At 49.0% G+C, this 17,308-nt stretch overlaps 1 long non-coding RNA gene across 1 annotated transcript in view; it reads left to right on the top strand.

Annotated features, from left to right (window-relative positions):
* The first annotated feature begins 248 nt into the window (after positions 1–248).
* LOC147731290 (uncharacterized) overlaps positions 249–17,308 on the top strand; it is a 201,067-nt gene continuing 184,007 nt past the window's right edge. Inside the window, exon 1 of the long non-coding RNA XR_015308429.1 lies at positions 249–307. This is a non-coding gene — a long non-coding RNA (uncharacterized LOC147731290). The remainder of the gene's footprint in view (positions 308–17,308) is intronic.

Below are 17,308 nucleotides of genomic sequence, written 5' to 3'. Positions count from 1 at the left end.
CCTATTGTGAAGCGCTCTGACACCTTCGGGTAAAGTCCGCGCTATATAAAATTGCATAAATAAAATAAATAAATATTTACTCTTTAGTATGTACCCCTGTTCCTTCAACAGCACTATAGTTGACACTCCCCCCTTGCATGACTTTATTCACTTTACAAGATGGCACTCACGGTGTCCTTCCTTTATTTCCATGCCCCCTCGAGACCAGCCTCAGCCAATCGTGAGCCATTTTCCATTACTTAATGTTTGAACTTCCTCACTGGCACGCCATTGCATTGCCAGGAAGATACAAGTTCCGACTGACCCGGTAAGTTTGCTGCATGTGGTATCGCTGTACTTTTTCAAATGCATATACGTTGGACTGTTCACTAATATGTCCTTCTGTTGTACATTCTTACATTGCTTCTTAGCTTCCTTAGTCCTTCCTCTGTGTTTCTACCTTCTTACCTAGCTGTATTCTATCTAAAGTGTTGGGATTCTAGCCCTGGCAGTTGGTCTGGTCAGCTGTGGGGTACTACTGCTCTGTGTCTTAACTTATTCTTAGTAACTTAATAAATACAACCTAACTACCAGAAGACGTGTCCTGCTGCCTACTTAATTCTATTTACAACATTTGGCGACGCTTGAAGCTGACCAGACCAGAGGCAGACCGAAGGAAAAGACCAGGAAGACCAGAGCAGTACCTCACTAAAAAGAACCCACCTAACTGCGACAAGAAACAAGAGGAGAAGTCTAAACGCAAATTTCAAGGAAAATCAACTAAGAAGTCGCATGTTAGTACTGTGAAACGCGTGGAAAAAGCAGCCGCAAGTCACAAGAAAATCATCAAGTCAAGCTGCAAGTTAACCCTTAGAAACGCGTGAAAATATTTATAAGCACAACTGTGAGTAAATTCAAAATATGATTAGAGACTGTGCCCCTGCAGCAAATATTTAGAAGTAATTTTAAGTATTCTAGAAGACATCCTTAAGACTGAGAATCTATCAAGACCTGAATATGGGCAACGTACAAAATTGCTAAAAGTTTTGATAACAACACTTGCCATTCTTGTTACATTGACGAGTGATTTTCAGTCAAAATACTGTTATGAGGCAGTCTACATGAACGTGTGATTTTCATAGAAGTAACTGTTTGTCAAAAGCGAGTGAAATTGAGGAAACGTCATCTTTCAACAGTCTTACCGTTTGTGAGAGGAAGATCCTCCTGCTGAGAGGTCCGCTTCCTTCTGATGACGCATTAGAATCTTCGTCGGGTTTCAGTGGAAAGGCTGTGCTACGTCAACTTTACCGAGTCAAGGGAGCTGTAAGTAACGTAAAAGGTCACATGCAGAGGGCAACGTGAAACGTCACGACGCCGCGCTGGTCAGCCATCTTGCCGTGTTGGTCTCCACAGTAACAGGAACATGGCAACGCTGCCGAGTGCGTTATACTCAAAGCAATGCTGCCGAGTGCGTTATTCTCAATTAACGCGTAGTGCTCTGTGATGGTAGCTGTGTCGCTTAAGAACTTTCGAGGTAAGAGAAGCTCTACGAGTATTCATTACAATTAAAATTCGTAAGCGCATTCTGGAGCAGTTGCTATGTAGAGATGCATAATGGGTTGCTGTCAGTTTCAGCAATGTCGCTGGTGATGAGAGACTATCGTTTCAGTATTGCCTATGAATTTCTCAGTGGAAAAGAAAAAGGAAAAAGCTCCAGGTTCATCTTTCATGCAATACGTTTAGGAACTTGTTTCTCTATGAGTAAAGGAAAAATTAACAGTGATTTTACCGTGTCCTTAGTAAATACTTGTACACATTTGCTCATTGCTACTTTGTGAAATATTGACAACAGTGCCACCTACAGGATCGTTAATGAAAGTTCAGAGTGCCAATCCACAAATAGTGATGCTTCAAGATCTGGAATAGAGATTTGTTTCAAATGTGATATGTAGTTACACTTCTGTAGGAAAGTCACAGGAAAAAATTAAATCGGACTTTATTGCAACAAGACAAGATGTCTCTGTGTTAAAGTATTGGAAGTTCAAAGGAGAGAAAAGAAGCAGAGTCCTAATTCGATAAGAAGAGATGTTTCTGTGCAACAGTTAACAACTGTGGATTCAAGGTGTTGTCTAAGGAGGCAATTGTTCTTTATAACACAGTGGGCTGAAAGAGGAAAAGTGAATTTCAGTACCCGCTGAACCATGAGAAGGTTCTAAAAAGAGCAAAGGAGAGACGGAAAAAGTGATTTCCAGGACCCATTTAACTAAAGAATGGGTGGGGACAGAGAAATGTCCCTGTACTGGTAGAGAGTGAAGCAAATTCCAGGACCCGCTAAGCCAAGAGATGGAGAGATGGGTGGGGACAAGAAGATGTCCCTAAACTGGTAGAGAGTGAAGCAAATTCCAGGACCCGCTAAGCCAAGAGATGGGTGGGGACAAGAAGATGTCCCTAGACTGGTAGAGAGTGAAGCAAATTCCAGGACCCGCTAAACCAAGAGTTGGGTGGGGACAAGAAGATGTCCCTAGACTGGTAGAGGACAAATAAAATTCCATGACCCGTTAAACCAAGTGATGGGTGGGGACAGAAGAGTCTCTGGTCTGGAAAGTACCGGGAGAGGACATAGGATGCCCCAGGACCGGGGTAGGAGTACCGGGAGTGGACAGACGTCGTCCCAGGACCGGTGGTGGACAAGACTCCCACCACCTGTACCAGGAGAGAATGAAGTGAGGTTCAACTCCGGCAGGGTTCATGACCGTGGTTCATGAAGCTCTAGAGTCTGTGTAATGAAATTTAAGGATTTTGGAAGCCTAAAAACAATCTGAGGCTCTTAACCCGAAGGATAGACCCAGAACCTGCACACCTGGTTCTGATCCAACTTTTTGGTCTGAAAGAAGTCAAGATCCATATTTTCTTCGGGGATATCCTTCCAGAACTGTTGTATTTTCTACGCAGCGAATATCTGCGATGGACAATTTTTGTTTGAGAAAGTGAACTTTCTTTTTCTGTCTTTGGTGGCCACATTGATGGAAAGTAGAGAGTGGTCTGACTCTTCATTTTTGTCTGCTGAAGGGGGGAAGGTGGTTATAGGGATCTTCATCTTATTTCACTTCTTGATCCTGATTCTTCTCTCTTTGTTCTGGAAGTTCTTGAGGTCTTTGACCTCCTTAGTGTTATACGTTTTCTTTTCTGTTTTCCATGCTTTATCTTCTTACGTGTTTGAGGTTTTCATATTTGTTGTTTGTAGGGGGGAAGATATGTTGTACATTCTTACATTGCTTCTTAGCTTCCTTAGTCCTTCCTCTGTGTTTCTACCTTCTTACCTAGCTGTATTCTATCTAGAGTGTTGGGATTCTAGCCCTGGCAGTTGGTCTGGTCAGCTGTGGGGAACTACTGCTCTGTGTCTTAACTTATTCTTAGTAACTTAATAAATACAACCTAACTACCAGAAGACGTGTCCTGCTACTTACTTAATTCTATTTACAACACCTTCCCCTACTTGATTTCCTTTTAGGACCACTTCCCTTCCCTGAAACGCACCAAGCACACTGCTTACGCGTTCAACCCAGGCTCCCGATTTCCGGTAAGACTCCTCCCGGGCCGCTCCCCTTTGACTGCCTGCACATTATGGGCACCGCGCAACCAACCGTCCCTTTTTTTATTCACAGGAATTCCTGGTTATTTTATTGACTCCCTTCACCATGCCTTGACTTATTAAGTTGGGTTTAATCAGGGCCAGCCCTGGACAAGCACACTGCTTACGCGTTCAACCCAGGCTCCCGATTTCCGGTAAGACTCCTCCCGGGTCGCTCCCCTTTGACTGCCTGCACATTATGGGCACCGCGCAACCAACCGTTCCTTTTTTTATTCACAGGAATTCCTGGTTATTTTATCGACTCCCTTCACCATGCCCTGACTTATTAAGTTGGGTTTAATCGGTAAGCCCAACTATTGACATGTTTGCCTTTATACTGTGGTTGGTTGTTCGCCGAGTCTGCATGTTATTTTAGTCATCTCCGTGATCCAGTCGGGCACCCCGCATTGTTTAGTCACGCTTCAATTAGTCACCTAGTATACGCTGGAACACTCTGTCCATTCGAGCGACACTCTCCCTCAGCCACTTCACCTTCACTTTCTTGCGTCAACCTTCATCCTTGCACAACTTTGCCTTGCCATCTCCGCGCCGTTTTGTCTACTTATATTGGCCCAGAGTCACTGTGCTCTGTGCTCACCACTCACTGTTCTATTGGTCCTGGTTGGAATATGGTCACTTCACGCCGCCATTACCACTGATTATTCTTCAGGACCACCACATATATGCACTCCGTGCATGGTACCACCATGTCACTACCACTGGTAAAATCGTACCTTTTTAAACGGCTACTATCACTTGCTTGCTAGTATTGTCAGATTTAGTAATCCGTGTTTTCTATGCCTTTCTCCCCCCTCCCTTCCTAGGCTATAGAGGCTTTTACTGTTTAGGATTTATTAATGTCCTGATGATGATCCCCATGATTATATAGTGGGATCGAAACGCCTTCGACTTCTCTGAGCACCATATACTAAAAAGTATACCATGTATCATATGCTTGTAATGGTGCTACTTGAATTTCTGTTACAATATTAATCACAGGAATCTGTAGCTTTTTGCCTAAAAGCCCTGCTCTGTTTGTTTGTGATTTTCCCCACGATGCCAATTTGTATGTGTTAGGGTACAGGCTTGTGCCCCACTACGAAGAATTGTTGAAGGAATTTTGTGTCTTTTCTTTCCTAAAAATAAAAGATTGGGACCTCTGTCCGGCTGGACATGTCATAATGAATATAGTATCCATTTTGCCTATATTGATTGCTGTGTGAATATTGCTTATGCATGGGACCACTGTTGTTTTATAAAATATGTACCCAGAGGTCCTGTGCTGACTCGTTTGGGCGCCCTTGTTGACAGTTAAACATTGCACTCAAACACTGTAAAACACAGCAAACCATAATATCACACAACACTGCAAAACTACTTTCTACAACACAGACGCCTTCAAGGGCAGATATAGCGTTTGTAACATTGGGGCTCCCAGCGTCCCACTTTCTTCACACCTGCCGGTTCCATGCCTGATTTAAATGCCGAGGTTTCGTCCCCAATCCTAAATGAATGGCTGGAATATTTTTTGTCAGTGTGAAGGAGGCCAGCCCTGGACAAGCACACTGCTTACGCAGTGTGCAAATATCCATCTGATATTTAGTTAGAAGCCCCAGGTCTGCATGGATCAATAAATAGCCAGGTGCCACTCGGCGCAGCGCTACGTACTCCCTGACCTTGAAGACCGGTAGTATCTGGGGTCACCCAATGGCATTAACACCACCTCTACACCCTTCCCTGCCTGCTCTGTTTTAGACTTCTTGAGGTGGATAGTCAACCTGTCCTTTAAACCAATATCCGTTATACACAAGGCGTCCCCTGAACTGTCAGTTTTAGAGCGAGCCACTAGCTCACTAATGCGGAATGCTCCAAAAAACGCCAAGCAGAATGCAGCTGCAAATAGGGAAGCCTCAAAGGGTTAGTGGGTGTCAACTCCTAGGACATCCAGCATGACCTGAAGTATTGTAAAGTCAATAGGGGACCTGCTGTCTGGAACTCTAGGCTCCTCTCTGCCCCACCTTTCACGGCCGCCCTAATGATAAAGGACTTAGCTGGGACCTGCCCTCCCTTCAATTTAACATCATGGCTGACTGCCGCCAAATAACCACATACCCAGGAGTTGCTTTTTCCCTGTTTCTTCACCCAAACAAAAAAAGTCTGTACTTTGCATTCCATGGGTAGCTCAGACAAGCCCAAAGCATCCACCACTTTGTTGAAAGACGCCAACTGGGCCAGGTAACGTTTCCTAGTACCTGGGGCCAAGGACCATTCTCCCAGTGCTCTCAACTCTTGTTCCACTCCAAGATCCTACAGAGGGTTGACGGGTAGTGGGGTCATCTCTGCTCTCGCCTGTGGCCAGGCCTCCCGGAAACTGAGCCAGTGAAAACGAGAGAGAGCCTCAGCTGCCACGTTCTTGACCCCCTCAATATGTCTGGCCCCACACTCGATGTTGCAGCGCAAGCTCCCACTGGCTAGTTCCCTTAGCAAGCAAAGCACCAGCGGGCACTTGGCTGTCTACCCATTGATGGCCTGTACCACCCACATGTTGTCAGACCAGAATAGGACTTTTCTGTCTGACAGGATCTCTGGCCAAAGGTGTTGTGCAATGACTATGGGGAACAGCTCCAGGACAGTGATCTTGGAGGTAATGCCGCGCTTACGCCAGGCGTTGGGCCACTCCTGTGCACACCATTGCTCACCCAGGATTGCCCCAAAGCCCTCCCTCCCTGATGCATCAGTGAACAAGCTAATCTCGGGACTGTCCACCCGTGGAGCCCTCCAGATGACCGTGCGATTGAATTGAGACAGAAACTCACCCCACATGGTCAGGTCCTTCTTTAGGCCTAATGACAGCTTAACAAAGTGGTGCTTCTTGGAAACCTTAGCAGTGGCCCTGGCCAAACTCCTGGCAAACACCCTAGCCACCGAAATGACTCTGGCTGCGAAGTTAAGCTTGCCCAAGAGGCTCTGGATGACACCTAGAGGCGCCTTGTCTTTCCCCAGCAGTGACTGGATGTCCTGTTGCAATGCCAGCACCTTCTCGGCGGGGAGTCTCGACACGCCCATCACCGTGTCCAACTCAATGCCCAAAAAAGTGAGAACCTGCGCAGGGCCTTCTGTCTTACCAGGTGCTAACGACACCCCCAGGTGTGCCATTTGTTTTTCTGTCCTCTACAACCTTCGACCTTTGGCCCCTTAAACTAGGGGGTGTTGGAGTCCTGGGAAGCGGCCCCCGGGGCGGTGGAAGGGGTTCCTATGAGTTACTGTCACTTGTAGCTGTTTTCACTACATTAACAGTGCATTGGCAGTGAGCAGTTGTTCAATGTCCAGAGTCTCGGCTCCACATGCAGCGCGGTGTGCTCTTGGGCACCGGACTCCAAAGTCCTTTTACAAGAGTGAATTTTAACCATCGCCCTATTATGCAAATGGCCCTCGTGATTTCCTGCCCCCGAGCCATTTGTTTTTCTGTCAACCTCGGAGCCCTGCCATGACAACAGGCTGTGGGCTCTTCCTAGGCACCTCACTCACAGCTCTGGCAGAGGGGAGGGTGGCCCCTCCAGGCCGCAGAACAGAATGGCTGTGATGTGTGAAATCCTCTTGGGCAGAGGGTGTCTGTCTACTGTGTGTGTTCGGAGTGTCTGCCGAGTGGATGGGTGAGTGTCTGCTGTGTGGGTGGGTGTCTGTTTATTGGGTAGTGGGTTGGTTGGTGTCTGCTGTGTGTGGTGTGACTACGGTTTGGGTGGGTGTCTGCTGTATGTGTGATCTATATGTGATTCAGTCTGCTGTGTGCGAACAGGGCACTCTTTCAGCCTTGGATGACCAGTCCGATGGATCCCTCTACTCCGCTCCACTGGATTTATGGCTGTTCTTAAAGTCTGATGGGTGGATGCCTGCCAGGCCGCCACTACCCCGTCTGTTCTTGGTGTATACTGGCCAGAAGGGCCTGTGCTTTCCCTCGGGAGACACTCCTACCTACTACCCCCGCCCCCGACACATTAATGGGGCCAGCACTCTTGAGGAAAGCCTTGACTTGCAAAAATTACCGGTATGGACGATTTATAGCGCTGTGCTCCATTTTTGTCATCCTTTCTGGCCCCCACACCCACTTCACATCCAACCATAAACTTCCACTGCTCAAGTCCACATGTCTGTAGAATACCCTACCTTCTAAGAGGCTCTCACGATATAAAAACTGTACTTTCGTTATGATGCCTGTCGTGTTCCCGAACCCAGGAAACACGCAGGACACAGCAGGGCAATTCAAGTATGTTTTTATTACAAGAGCAGAGCACAATGCTTCCCCGACCTCTCGTATCGAGGTCCGATCCCAGAATGCCCTCAGGTCCCCTCCCCTGACCGGATGTGGTGACCGGTGTCCCCTTGTCCCTTGACCCTGTGCCCAGGGTCCTAGTGCCATTGTCCATGGCACGACATCTCCCCCCTTGTTGTGAACAAAACATTCTTTTCCATTTTGCTTGCTGTTTGATGATGGTGTGCGAGAGAGAGAGAGAGAGAGAGAGAGAGAGAGAGAGAGATAGATAGAGAGTGTCTACAGCCTCTGTCCCCTTACATCTCCTCGATTAGTCTTTTTGTCTTTTTGCATTCTCTTCTAGGTCGCTGCTCTCGTAGGTCAGCGGGTGTTTCTACTTGTGGTCTGTCCTCCTCCAGCTCTTGCTTTGGCATCTCTTCTTCTTTTGTTTTCAGTTCCTTGAAATGCAAGCTATTCCTGGTGATGTGATATTGGCCGGCTGAGGCGGTGATCATTGGCCCCTTTACTTCCGTCACCGTCAAGGGGTCTCTTGAGAAAGCGCTGTGCGATTTCTTCACTTGTCTCTGTTTCACTAGCACGGTGTCTCCTTCTTTTAGTTTTGTGTTTGTTGCATGTCTTCTCTGGTCAGCATAGGCCTTCATCTTAGCTTTCTGCTCCTTGTCTCTTGCGGCGATATCCTTTTGTTCTATCTTCTCCACCTCTTTTATTTGTGGCAGTCTCGTTCTGCTTGAACGTTTTAGTACCAGTTCTGCAGGGCACTTTCCCGTGGAGCTATGAGGGGTGTTTCGATAATCTCTTAGTACCTGACATAGGGCCTGCCCAGTTGATATCTGCATCAGTTTTGCCCTCTGTATCGCTTTCTTGATGGTTCCCATGAACCGTTCTGCCATGCCGTTTGCCTGTGGCCACAGTGGTGTTATTCTTCTGTGGTTGATTCCCAGGTATGTCATGAATTTTATGAACTCCTCACCTGAGAAGGGCGGGCCATTGTCTATTTTTAGTGTCTGTGGTGAGCCCCATGCTGCAAATACATCATCTAGCACTGGCAGCGTTGCGTTGGCCGATGTGGACACTACCGGTCTCACTATCGGGAACCTTGAGTATTCATCTATGATCACCAGCAGGTAACTTCCTGTTTCCAGTGGGCCATAAAAGTCTGCAGCCAGCTCTGTCCACACCGCCGTTGGTAGTTGGGAAATTTTCAGCGGTTCCGGCTTTGATGAGGGCCATGTTATTTGACAAATGTGACAGCGCGTCACCATTTCTTCTACCATGTTGTCTAGTCCTGGAAACCACACTTTTTCCCGGAGCATTTTTTTGGTTGCTACAATTCCTCTGTGTGATTCATGCGCCAGTTCTACTGTTCTTTTTCTCAATGTCCGGGGCATTACTATCTGAGTGCCTCTCATTATTATCCCATTTCCGCACTCCGACAGTTCCTCACTTATCCTTTTGAACGCTAGCAGTTCTTTTTTCTCTACCCCTCTTTCCACACTACTGTTGCTGTTCACGTGCCTCCATCTTTGCTGTCTGGTAATTCTCATTGTCTCCTGCATGGTGGGGTCTCGTTTTGTTTCGTGTTCCAGTTCTTCCAATGTTATTGTTGTTGGTGTGCTGAGTTTCCTCTGCCATCGTTGTTGCTTGCAATGCTTGTGGCAGAGGGTGCCGCGACACATAGTCAGCCGGGTGGTGTTCCTTTCCTGGCTTGTGAATAATCTTGAAGTTGTGGTCCATGAGCCTGATTCCCCATCTCTCTATCCTTGGCGGTATCTTTGCGTTTGGATTGCCATATATTGTTGTGAGTGCCTGATGGTCTGTTATAATTGTAAAAGGTTTCCCGTAAATGAACATGTGGTAATGTTCGCAGTCCCACACTACTGCCAAACTCTCCTTTTCTGGTTGAGAGTATCCTTTCTCAACCTCCGACAAGCTCTTGTTTCCGTAGGCCACTATGTGTCTTGGGGAGTCTCGCCCTGGTTGATGCTGCGCCAATATTGCTCCTAGTCCCACTGGACTTGCGTCTACTGTTAGCTCTGTACACAGTCTTGGGTCAAAATATGCTAGGTGATCCACTGCTGTTACCGCTTGTCTTATTTCTTCAAACGCTTTGCTGCATTCATCGGTCCATGAGAAGCTTTGTCCTTGCTTTGTCAGCTCTCTTAACGGTGCACTTACAGTGGCAAAGTCTTTGATATTTCTTGCGCAGTAGCTTGCTAGACCGAGGAATGACCTTACTTCCGCCACATCCGTTGGCTTCTTTGCCTTTTCCAATGTTTCCACCTTGCTATGATCCGGCCGCATTCCTTTTTTTGAAAAAATGTGGCCGAAGAAAACCAGTTTGTTTCGCCCTAGTTTGCATTTGTCTTCGTTCAGTGTCAAGTCGGCCTGTTCAAGGTGGAAGCACACGTTTCTTAAAGACTTGTCATGCTCCTCGTCCGACTTGCCAAATACCAGAATGTCATCGCTATAATTTAAGCTGTTCTTTACTGGCCTTATTATTTGTCTTATCGTTTCTTGAAATATCTCTGCAGCCGATGAGATCCCAAAACTCAGGCGTTTGTATCTAAACAGACCTAGGTGGTTAGAAAATGTTGTGTGGGAGGCGGAGCTTGCCGGCGTCCATGAAAGACGCGTGAACGCTGAGCTCCTCGCCTGAGCCCCTTTAATATTCGACAAAACTATCCTTTTGGCACCTGGCTGGCCCTGGAATTTGTGGGTATCGCTTCAACTGCCCCCGGTGCTAGTGGAAGCACCTTCCCCGGTCGAAATCGGTCGTGGTTTCGCTCCGCTGGCTGGCGGAGGTCGGAGTGGCGGACCAGGCCGCAATCCACGTACTATCCTGAGGGGCTGCCCTGCCTGCGTCACGCTACGTGCGGCGTGAGGTGCTGGTGTGGACTCGGTCTGCCGGATCGGCGACTATCCTGTGGTTTCTGCTGAGTGCCTTTCGCCAGTGCTTTGGAGAGTGGACGTGGTCGCACTGCTAACGGAGGTGCGAAAACTGTGGCCCAACAGCTGTGGCTTGGAAGCGCCCCGGCGAGGCCCGGGACCTCTGCGGCGGGAAACTATATCCTCCCGAAGACATTTGGCGGAGGACATCTCCGGCTGGGACGCCTCGGGGGCAGACGGGGCACAGTGGTCGGGAAGTGTGCTGGAGTGTGTTGGTACTATTCCCTTGGCGTCAGTGTGATCCGCACAGCTGTGCGCGCCTGGTGGCGGGCTTCGTTAACCACTGGGCCCGCCCGGAACTAGCTGCCTGCAGCCGCCATTTTGGCTTCATTTTCTACTACGCAACAACCTGCCCGACGGAGTTCGCTCCCCAGGCGCCCCCATTACGCCACCCCGGCACTGACTGGGCTGCCTTGCCTTCGACCCAGAAGCGGCACTATGGGAAAAGGAGATAGGAACCAGCCGAAACTATCGTTCAACCAGCGGAACCCGAAGGGTGCTGAAGGGGCGCCTCCGGAGACCTCAACGCAGCCTGCAACTCCTGATAGCTCACTGTGTGCAGACATCCGCGAAATGCTCTGCACCATGGAGAAGGGCTTACAAGATAGTATGGCGGCGATCGGCACGAAAATAGACGCTCTCTCCTTCAGAATGGACCGAATGTCTGAGAGGGTGGACAAACATGCTGAGCGGCTGGATATGGCGGAGCGACGGCTGACGGAGGCGGAGGAGGCCCAGACGGAATGGGATAAAGATCGAAAGCAGTTTAGCCGCCTGCTCCAAGTCATACAAGACAAGACGAAGGACCTGGAAGCACGTTCGCGGCGCTCCAACGTCCGCATCACGGGAGTGGCGGAGTCCACCAATACTGGCAAGATGGAGTTGTTTGTCGAGAAGTTACTCCGCACGCTGCTAGGGGAGGACGTCTTCTCCCCTATGTTTATCGTCGAAAGGGCCCATCGCACTCTGGGACCGAAGCCGCAACCTGGCCTCCCGCCGCGGCCGATCATCGCAAAACTCTTAAACTACAGGGACCGCGACTTGGCACTTCGGCTGGCAAGGGAGAAAGGGGAGCTACAATTTGAGGGCATGAACATCTCCCTTTACCCTGACTTCACGGCGAGAGTGCAGGAGGAAAGAAAGCGCTTTTCCCCATACAAAAAACAGATGAGAGACTTGGGGTTGGACTACGCCATGTTGTACCCGGCGAGACTGAGGATCAATAAGCAGGGGCACTCGCATTTTTTCACGGACCCGGCGGACCTGAAAAAGTCTCTCAAGGAATGGGCCAAGGAACAACGCAACAGCCCGAGGGGTCAACGTGAAGATGAGGAGGAAGCTGCCTCTATGGACGGCCAGGGGTGATCCGCCCTACGCCCCTATATTCGGCTTGCCTAGGTCTCCAGTGCATGTCGCGCTACAACGGCAGGTCCTATGAACCTACTTATTTGACTTTGTGGGGTGTGGTTCTTGCTGCTTAGATCCTGCGGCAGAGAAATTATGTTGCTATGGTTGTCTGCTTGACTCTCGTTTTTGGGGGGTGCTGCCCCATGTCTGGGGGCTTGCTATTTGTCACTCTGCATTTGCTGGGGCTGGGGGGAGGTGCCGAATGACACTAGGGGGTTTGGTGGGGGGGCTACTGAAGTATCTGGTTCTTGCTTAATTGCATTGCTGTCTGGCTAGGAACCTCTGCCTCAACGCTTTCGGCTCCTGACTCTCTTGAGGGTCTTTGGGTTTGTAGTGTGTTGTGTTGGGGGGGTTTAGGGCGGGTAGAGACGTGCTCTGTCTGACCGGGCTGGGGTTGGTCGGCTGTGGGTGGGTAGACGTTTGTACTGTTCTTCTATTGCTGCGTATGTATTGTGGGAAGTTCGGGGACTGTTGGGGGGGGGGTCTGTTTAAGCCAACTACTGAGGTGTGTCCACTGTACCATCTGCTCTACTCTGATCAGTTCTCTGTCTTACACTGGCGAATGTTGAATCACTAGGGTCGGAATGCGGCCCAGGCACTCTGCGTTTACTATCATGGAATGTGAGAGGGCTCAATGACTTTCGCAAACTCAGGAAGGTTCTGGCCTACTTGCAGAGACACCAGATTGATATCGCCTTACTGCAGGAAACCCACCTGCCTTTGTCCAGTCCTATGTTGCAGACGAGGGGTCTTGGGACTACATGTGTCGCTGCAGGGTTCACCACGCATGCGAGGGGGGTGATCACCTGGGCTAACCCTAAATCTCAGTTGTTGCTTCAGCAGGTAGCGGTAGATCCGGAGGGTCGGTATGCTATTGCTCATTGTGTGGGGAAAGGGCACGATCTGCTGCTAGTGAATGTGTATGGCCCCAACTATGATTCTCCTGTTTTCTTTGCCTCGCTGGCAGATAGCTGTAGGCTGTATGTGGGCTCTAGGATGATGTGGGGGGGACTTCAATTTAGTTTTGAACCCAGACTTAGACAGGTCGGCGGGTCCCCCCAGGTCCCCGGCTGCCTCGGCACTGCTCCTGTTGACGGAATTAGTGAAGCTTGACCTGCTGGATGTATGGCGCCATAGGCACTCAGGGCAGGGCGGGTTCACCCATTACTCGGCCTACCGTAACCTCCATACGAGGATTGATTATTGGTTTGTTTCCCGGTCCTTGCTAGACTCGGTGAAGGGGTGCACTGTGTTACCTCGCACACTGTCTGATCATTCGCCTCTGCTCTTGCTCCTGGTTGCCCCGGCTAGGAGGATTCCCCCGTTTACCTGGAGATTCCCCCCATATTCCCTCCTCGATGACGCCTTCAGAGGGGAACTAGCTGAGGACATAGAGGTGTTTTTCTCGACAAATGTGGGGTCGGTAGATAGTGTCCAGGTGCTCTGGGATGCATTTAAAGTATACATCAGAGGGATGACGATGGCTAAACACTCGGGGGTGCTCAAGGCTATTAGGCAACGGCTGAAACTGCTTGAAACACAGCTAGCTGATCTGGAACGGCAGGCCGGAGATACGGGTTCTGCTGAAGTCACGGACAAACTTAAACCCCTGTTGGAGGAATTCCATGAGGAAGCGGACAGGGAAATAAAGCATATGGGTAAATACGCCACAGCGCGTGCGTATGGGGAACGAGACCGCCCCGGCTCTCTACTTGCCAAACTGATGCGCAACAGCAGGCCGCCTTTAGTGATCGAGGAGTTGGTGACGGCTACTGGTGGCGTGGTGACGGAGGAGAAGGATGTCCTGGAGGAATTCCATACTTATTATACGGCACTGTACTCGTCGAAATCTGGCAACCTTGAGGCGGAAATCGACGACTACTTGAGTTACATACAAATGCCCTTCTTGGCCGACTGGCAAAGAGAGTTCCTAATGGCTCCGTTCCAGAAAGAGGAAATAACGGAGGCGCTTGAGGGCATGAGGTCGGGTAGCGCTCCTGGGTCGGATGGCCTCACGGTGGCTTTTTACAAGGCCTTTCAGGATAAACTGGTCCCGTACCTGATGCTCCTTTTTGACGATATCTGTCAGCAAGGCAGCATGACGAAATCTATGAGGGAGGCGCTGCTCATAACCATCCCGAAGCCAGGCAAACCCCCCAACGAATGTGGCTCTTACAGGCCGCTATCGTTGATCAACGTTGACGCGAAACTATATGCAAAGGTGCTGGCGACACGCTTGGCTCTTCTGGTTCCGGACTTGGTCGCCCCGGAGCAATCCGGGTTTGTCCCGACGCGTAACCTGACTTATAACATCCGCACGGTGTTGGGCACTATTCAGCATGTCCGGCAGGAAAATAAGGCTGTGGCCATTTTCCTGGACATGGAGAAGGCCTTTGACTCTGTCGAGTGGTCGTTCATGCTCAGAGTCCTCCGTAAGTATGGGCTCGGAGAACCATTTCTGCAGATGCTGGGGGCACTGTACTACAAACCCACTGCGTGTCTAAAGATAGGGAATTTGGTCACTGCCCCGATCGAGATCAGTAGGGGCACTCGGCAGGGCTGTCCCCTCTCCCCGCTGCTGTACGCCATGGTGGCGGAACCCCTAGCCTGCGCTATAAGAGAATATCACAGGTTCGAGGGAATCAACTTTCCATCGTACCAGATTGGTATCTCGACTTACGCGGATGACACTCTGCTGTATGTCCGTGACCCGGAAGTGAATCTCTCGGCGGTATTACGGGAAGTAGTGAGGTTCGGGGCCTTGTCGGGCCTTCGAGTCAATTGGAATAAATCGGTGGCACTGCCTTTGACTCCGGTAACGCTCCCATTCGACTCGGAGTACCCATTGCAATGGACCACGGACTCCATACGTTATTTAGGGATCCGCGTCCACACTGACCCTGAGATCCTGATACGGGAAAATTACGGGGTTGCCTATTCCAAACTGGTGGATGATGTGAAGGTGTGGTGCAGGCTCCCGTTGTCCCTTATGGGTAGGATAGCGCTCATGAAAATGGTGGTGCTCCCCAGATTCCTCTTTCTCTTTACAAATATACCTGTGGTCCTCTCTAAGGCCTTTTTTCGGCAGCTTACCCAAACGCTAATCCGGCTTGCATGGGGGGGTAAACAGCCAAGGGTTCAATGGCAAACGCTCCTTCTTCCTTATGAGCAAGGTGGTCTGGGGGCTCCGGACCTGGAACGGTACTACAGGATTGCACAGGGGGCACATCTTCATACATGGATTCACGGGGATCCTGGCATCCCGCATGTGAAATTGGAACACCTCTTTGCGGACCCCATCCCTCTCCCGGCCACGATCTGCTACCCAGCCGATCGGAGGGTCGGTAACTTGGATTCGATTGCTGCCACAAATCACGCTTGGCATGCAATGGTTCGCTCTCGCGAGAGTGCACTGTTGTACTCACCCTTACTGCGGGTGGAGTGGGCAGCATGGTTAGCCCCGCTGACGGAGAAAGGCGTCCTGAAAACGTTGCGGGAGTTGGGCATCGACAAAACGGGAGATCTCTTCCTAAATGGCACTATGAAGACGTTGCAGCAGGCCCTCCAGTCCTGCCCTGGGGCGACGCTATTACATAGCTTCCAGTACCACAGGGTTCGTAGAGCGGCACTGGTTTCATTGGGCCCGGAGCTGGCGGAACCGCAGGAAGTGCCTGAGCTCACGTATGTGATTAAGACCCCCTCTTCCCGTAAGTTGATCACTGCCCTTAAGAAACTTGGTGATGGGCATCGGCGGTGCTCCCCCTCCAGGGCCCGTTTGGCCTGGCAGAATGACCTTCAATCCCCGATCACAGACGAGATGTGGCGTTATTGCTGCGCTCATAGCTGTGTGTTTCCAAAAGGTATTTGGTCACAAAACCCAACAGGGGCACTCCTTGTAAGTGATCACAGTAAAGGCTTCTTGTTTTGACTTGTTGAATTTTATTCATTCAAAAGAAAAAAGTTCATTTGCTTCACTTAATTCTTGTTTCATTTCAGATATTTCGAAAGCATCATGAAATTATATGGGTTTTGAACATATTCCAACCTCCAATGCATTTCGAGCGGGTTGTCCGCTCTTCATCAGGGAGTGCATTCTAGAATAGATACAATGCAACCAATGAATTCAGGTTCAACACAAAGGTATACATATTATAGGTACATTAATGCAGTAATCGTCACTCAATAGTAAACGACACATCAGTGATGTGATGTGACTAGTGTGCTGGATTGACCTTATAACCCAAGTGAAAAACGTAAAAATGCTACAACTGATCAACTACTCACGTAATCAGATTGTAAAGATTGGGGTAGATCTGAAAAAAGTAATCGGAAAACGCTTGTCAGACAATTAGAGGGCTGACATTTAAACAGAGCTCGACTCGTGCTTCGAGAAAAGACCAAAGCGCTTCAAAAAGGCAGCGTAACGCTTTCAGGACTTCTTACCTGAATATAGATGAAAGACGCGCGTTCAGTGAATCGTCCGGTACACCGTGGGCGGTGATGTTAGTAGCGATCGGGTTGCCGATTTAAACGCGAGTGTTTGAGTAAATAGTAGACATAGTGAGACGGACTAGAGTAAACAGTCACGTGATCAAGAGCCAAAAGGTGGCGGCCATCTTAAGGTGGTAAAGTATCAGCATGTAGGGCTATAAAATTGAGTGCAATGTTACAAATCTGTCAAATTATAAAATAACAAATAGTGAAAATCAAATTGAGGCATCACACGTTCAGAAGGTAAAGAGCAATATAAACAATATTATAAATAGCAAACAAATTCAGTCCGTTCATTTAAACCATTCGGTTTAAGAGCCTGTAAGTGATAAATCCAGTAATTCTCTCTGCGCAAAAGTTCTTTGTTGTTATCTTTTCCCTCAGTTTTTTCAACAATTTCCAGTATGAGGAACCTTAGTTGCGCAATGTTGTGTTTAAATTCAAGAAAGTGGGTAGCCACTGTGGATTTAGCATTTTTTGTCCTAATGTTAGATTTATGTTTATTGATGCGTAAACGAATTTTGCGTACAGTTTTCCCTACATAGATTTTCCCGCAGGGACATTTTAGAAGGTAAATTACGTTG

Source organism: Lissotriton vulgaris, chromosome 2_1 (genome assembly GCF_964263255.1).
Source record: "Lissotriton vulgaris chromosome 2_1, aLisVul1.2, whole genome shotgun sequence".
Classification (NCBI taxonomy): domain Eukaryota; kingdom Metazoa; phylum Chordata; class Amphibia; order Caudata; family Salamandridae; genus Lissotriton; species Lissotriton vulgaris.
The sequence above is the reverse complement of the archived record's forward strand: the minus strand, read 5'-3'. Positions and strand labels throughout refer to the sequence as shown.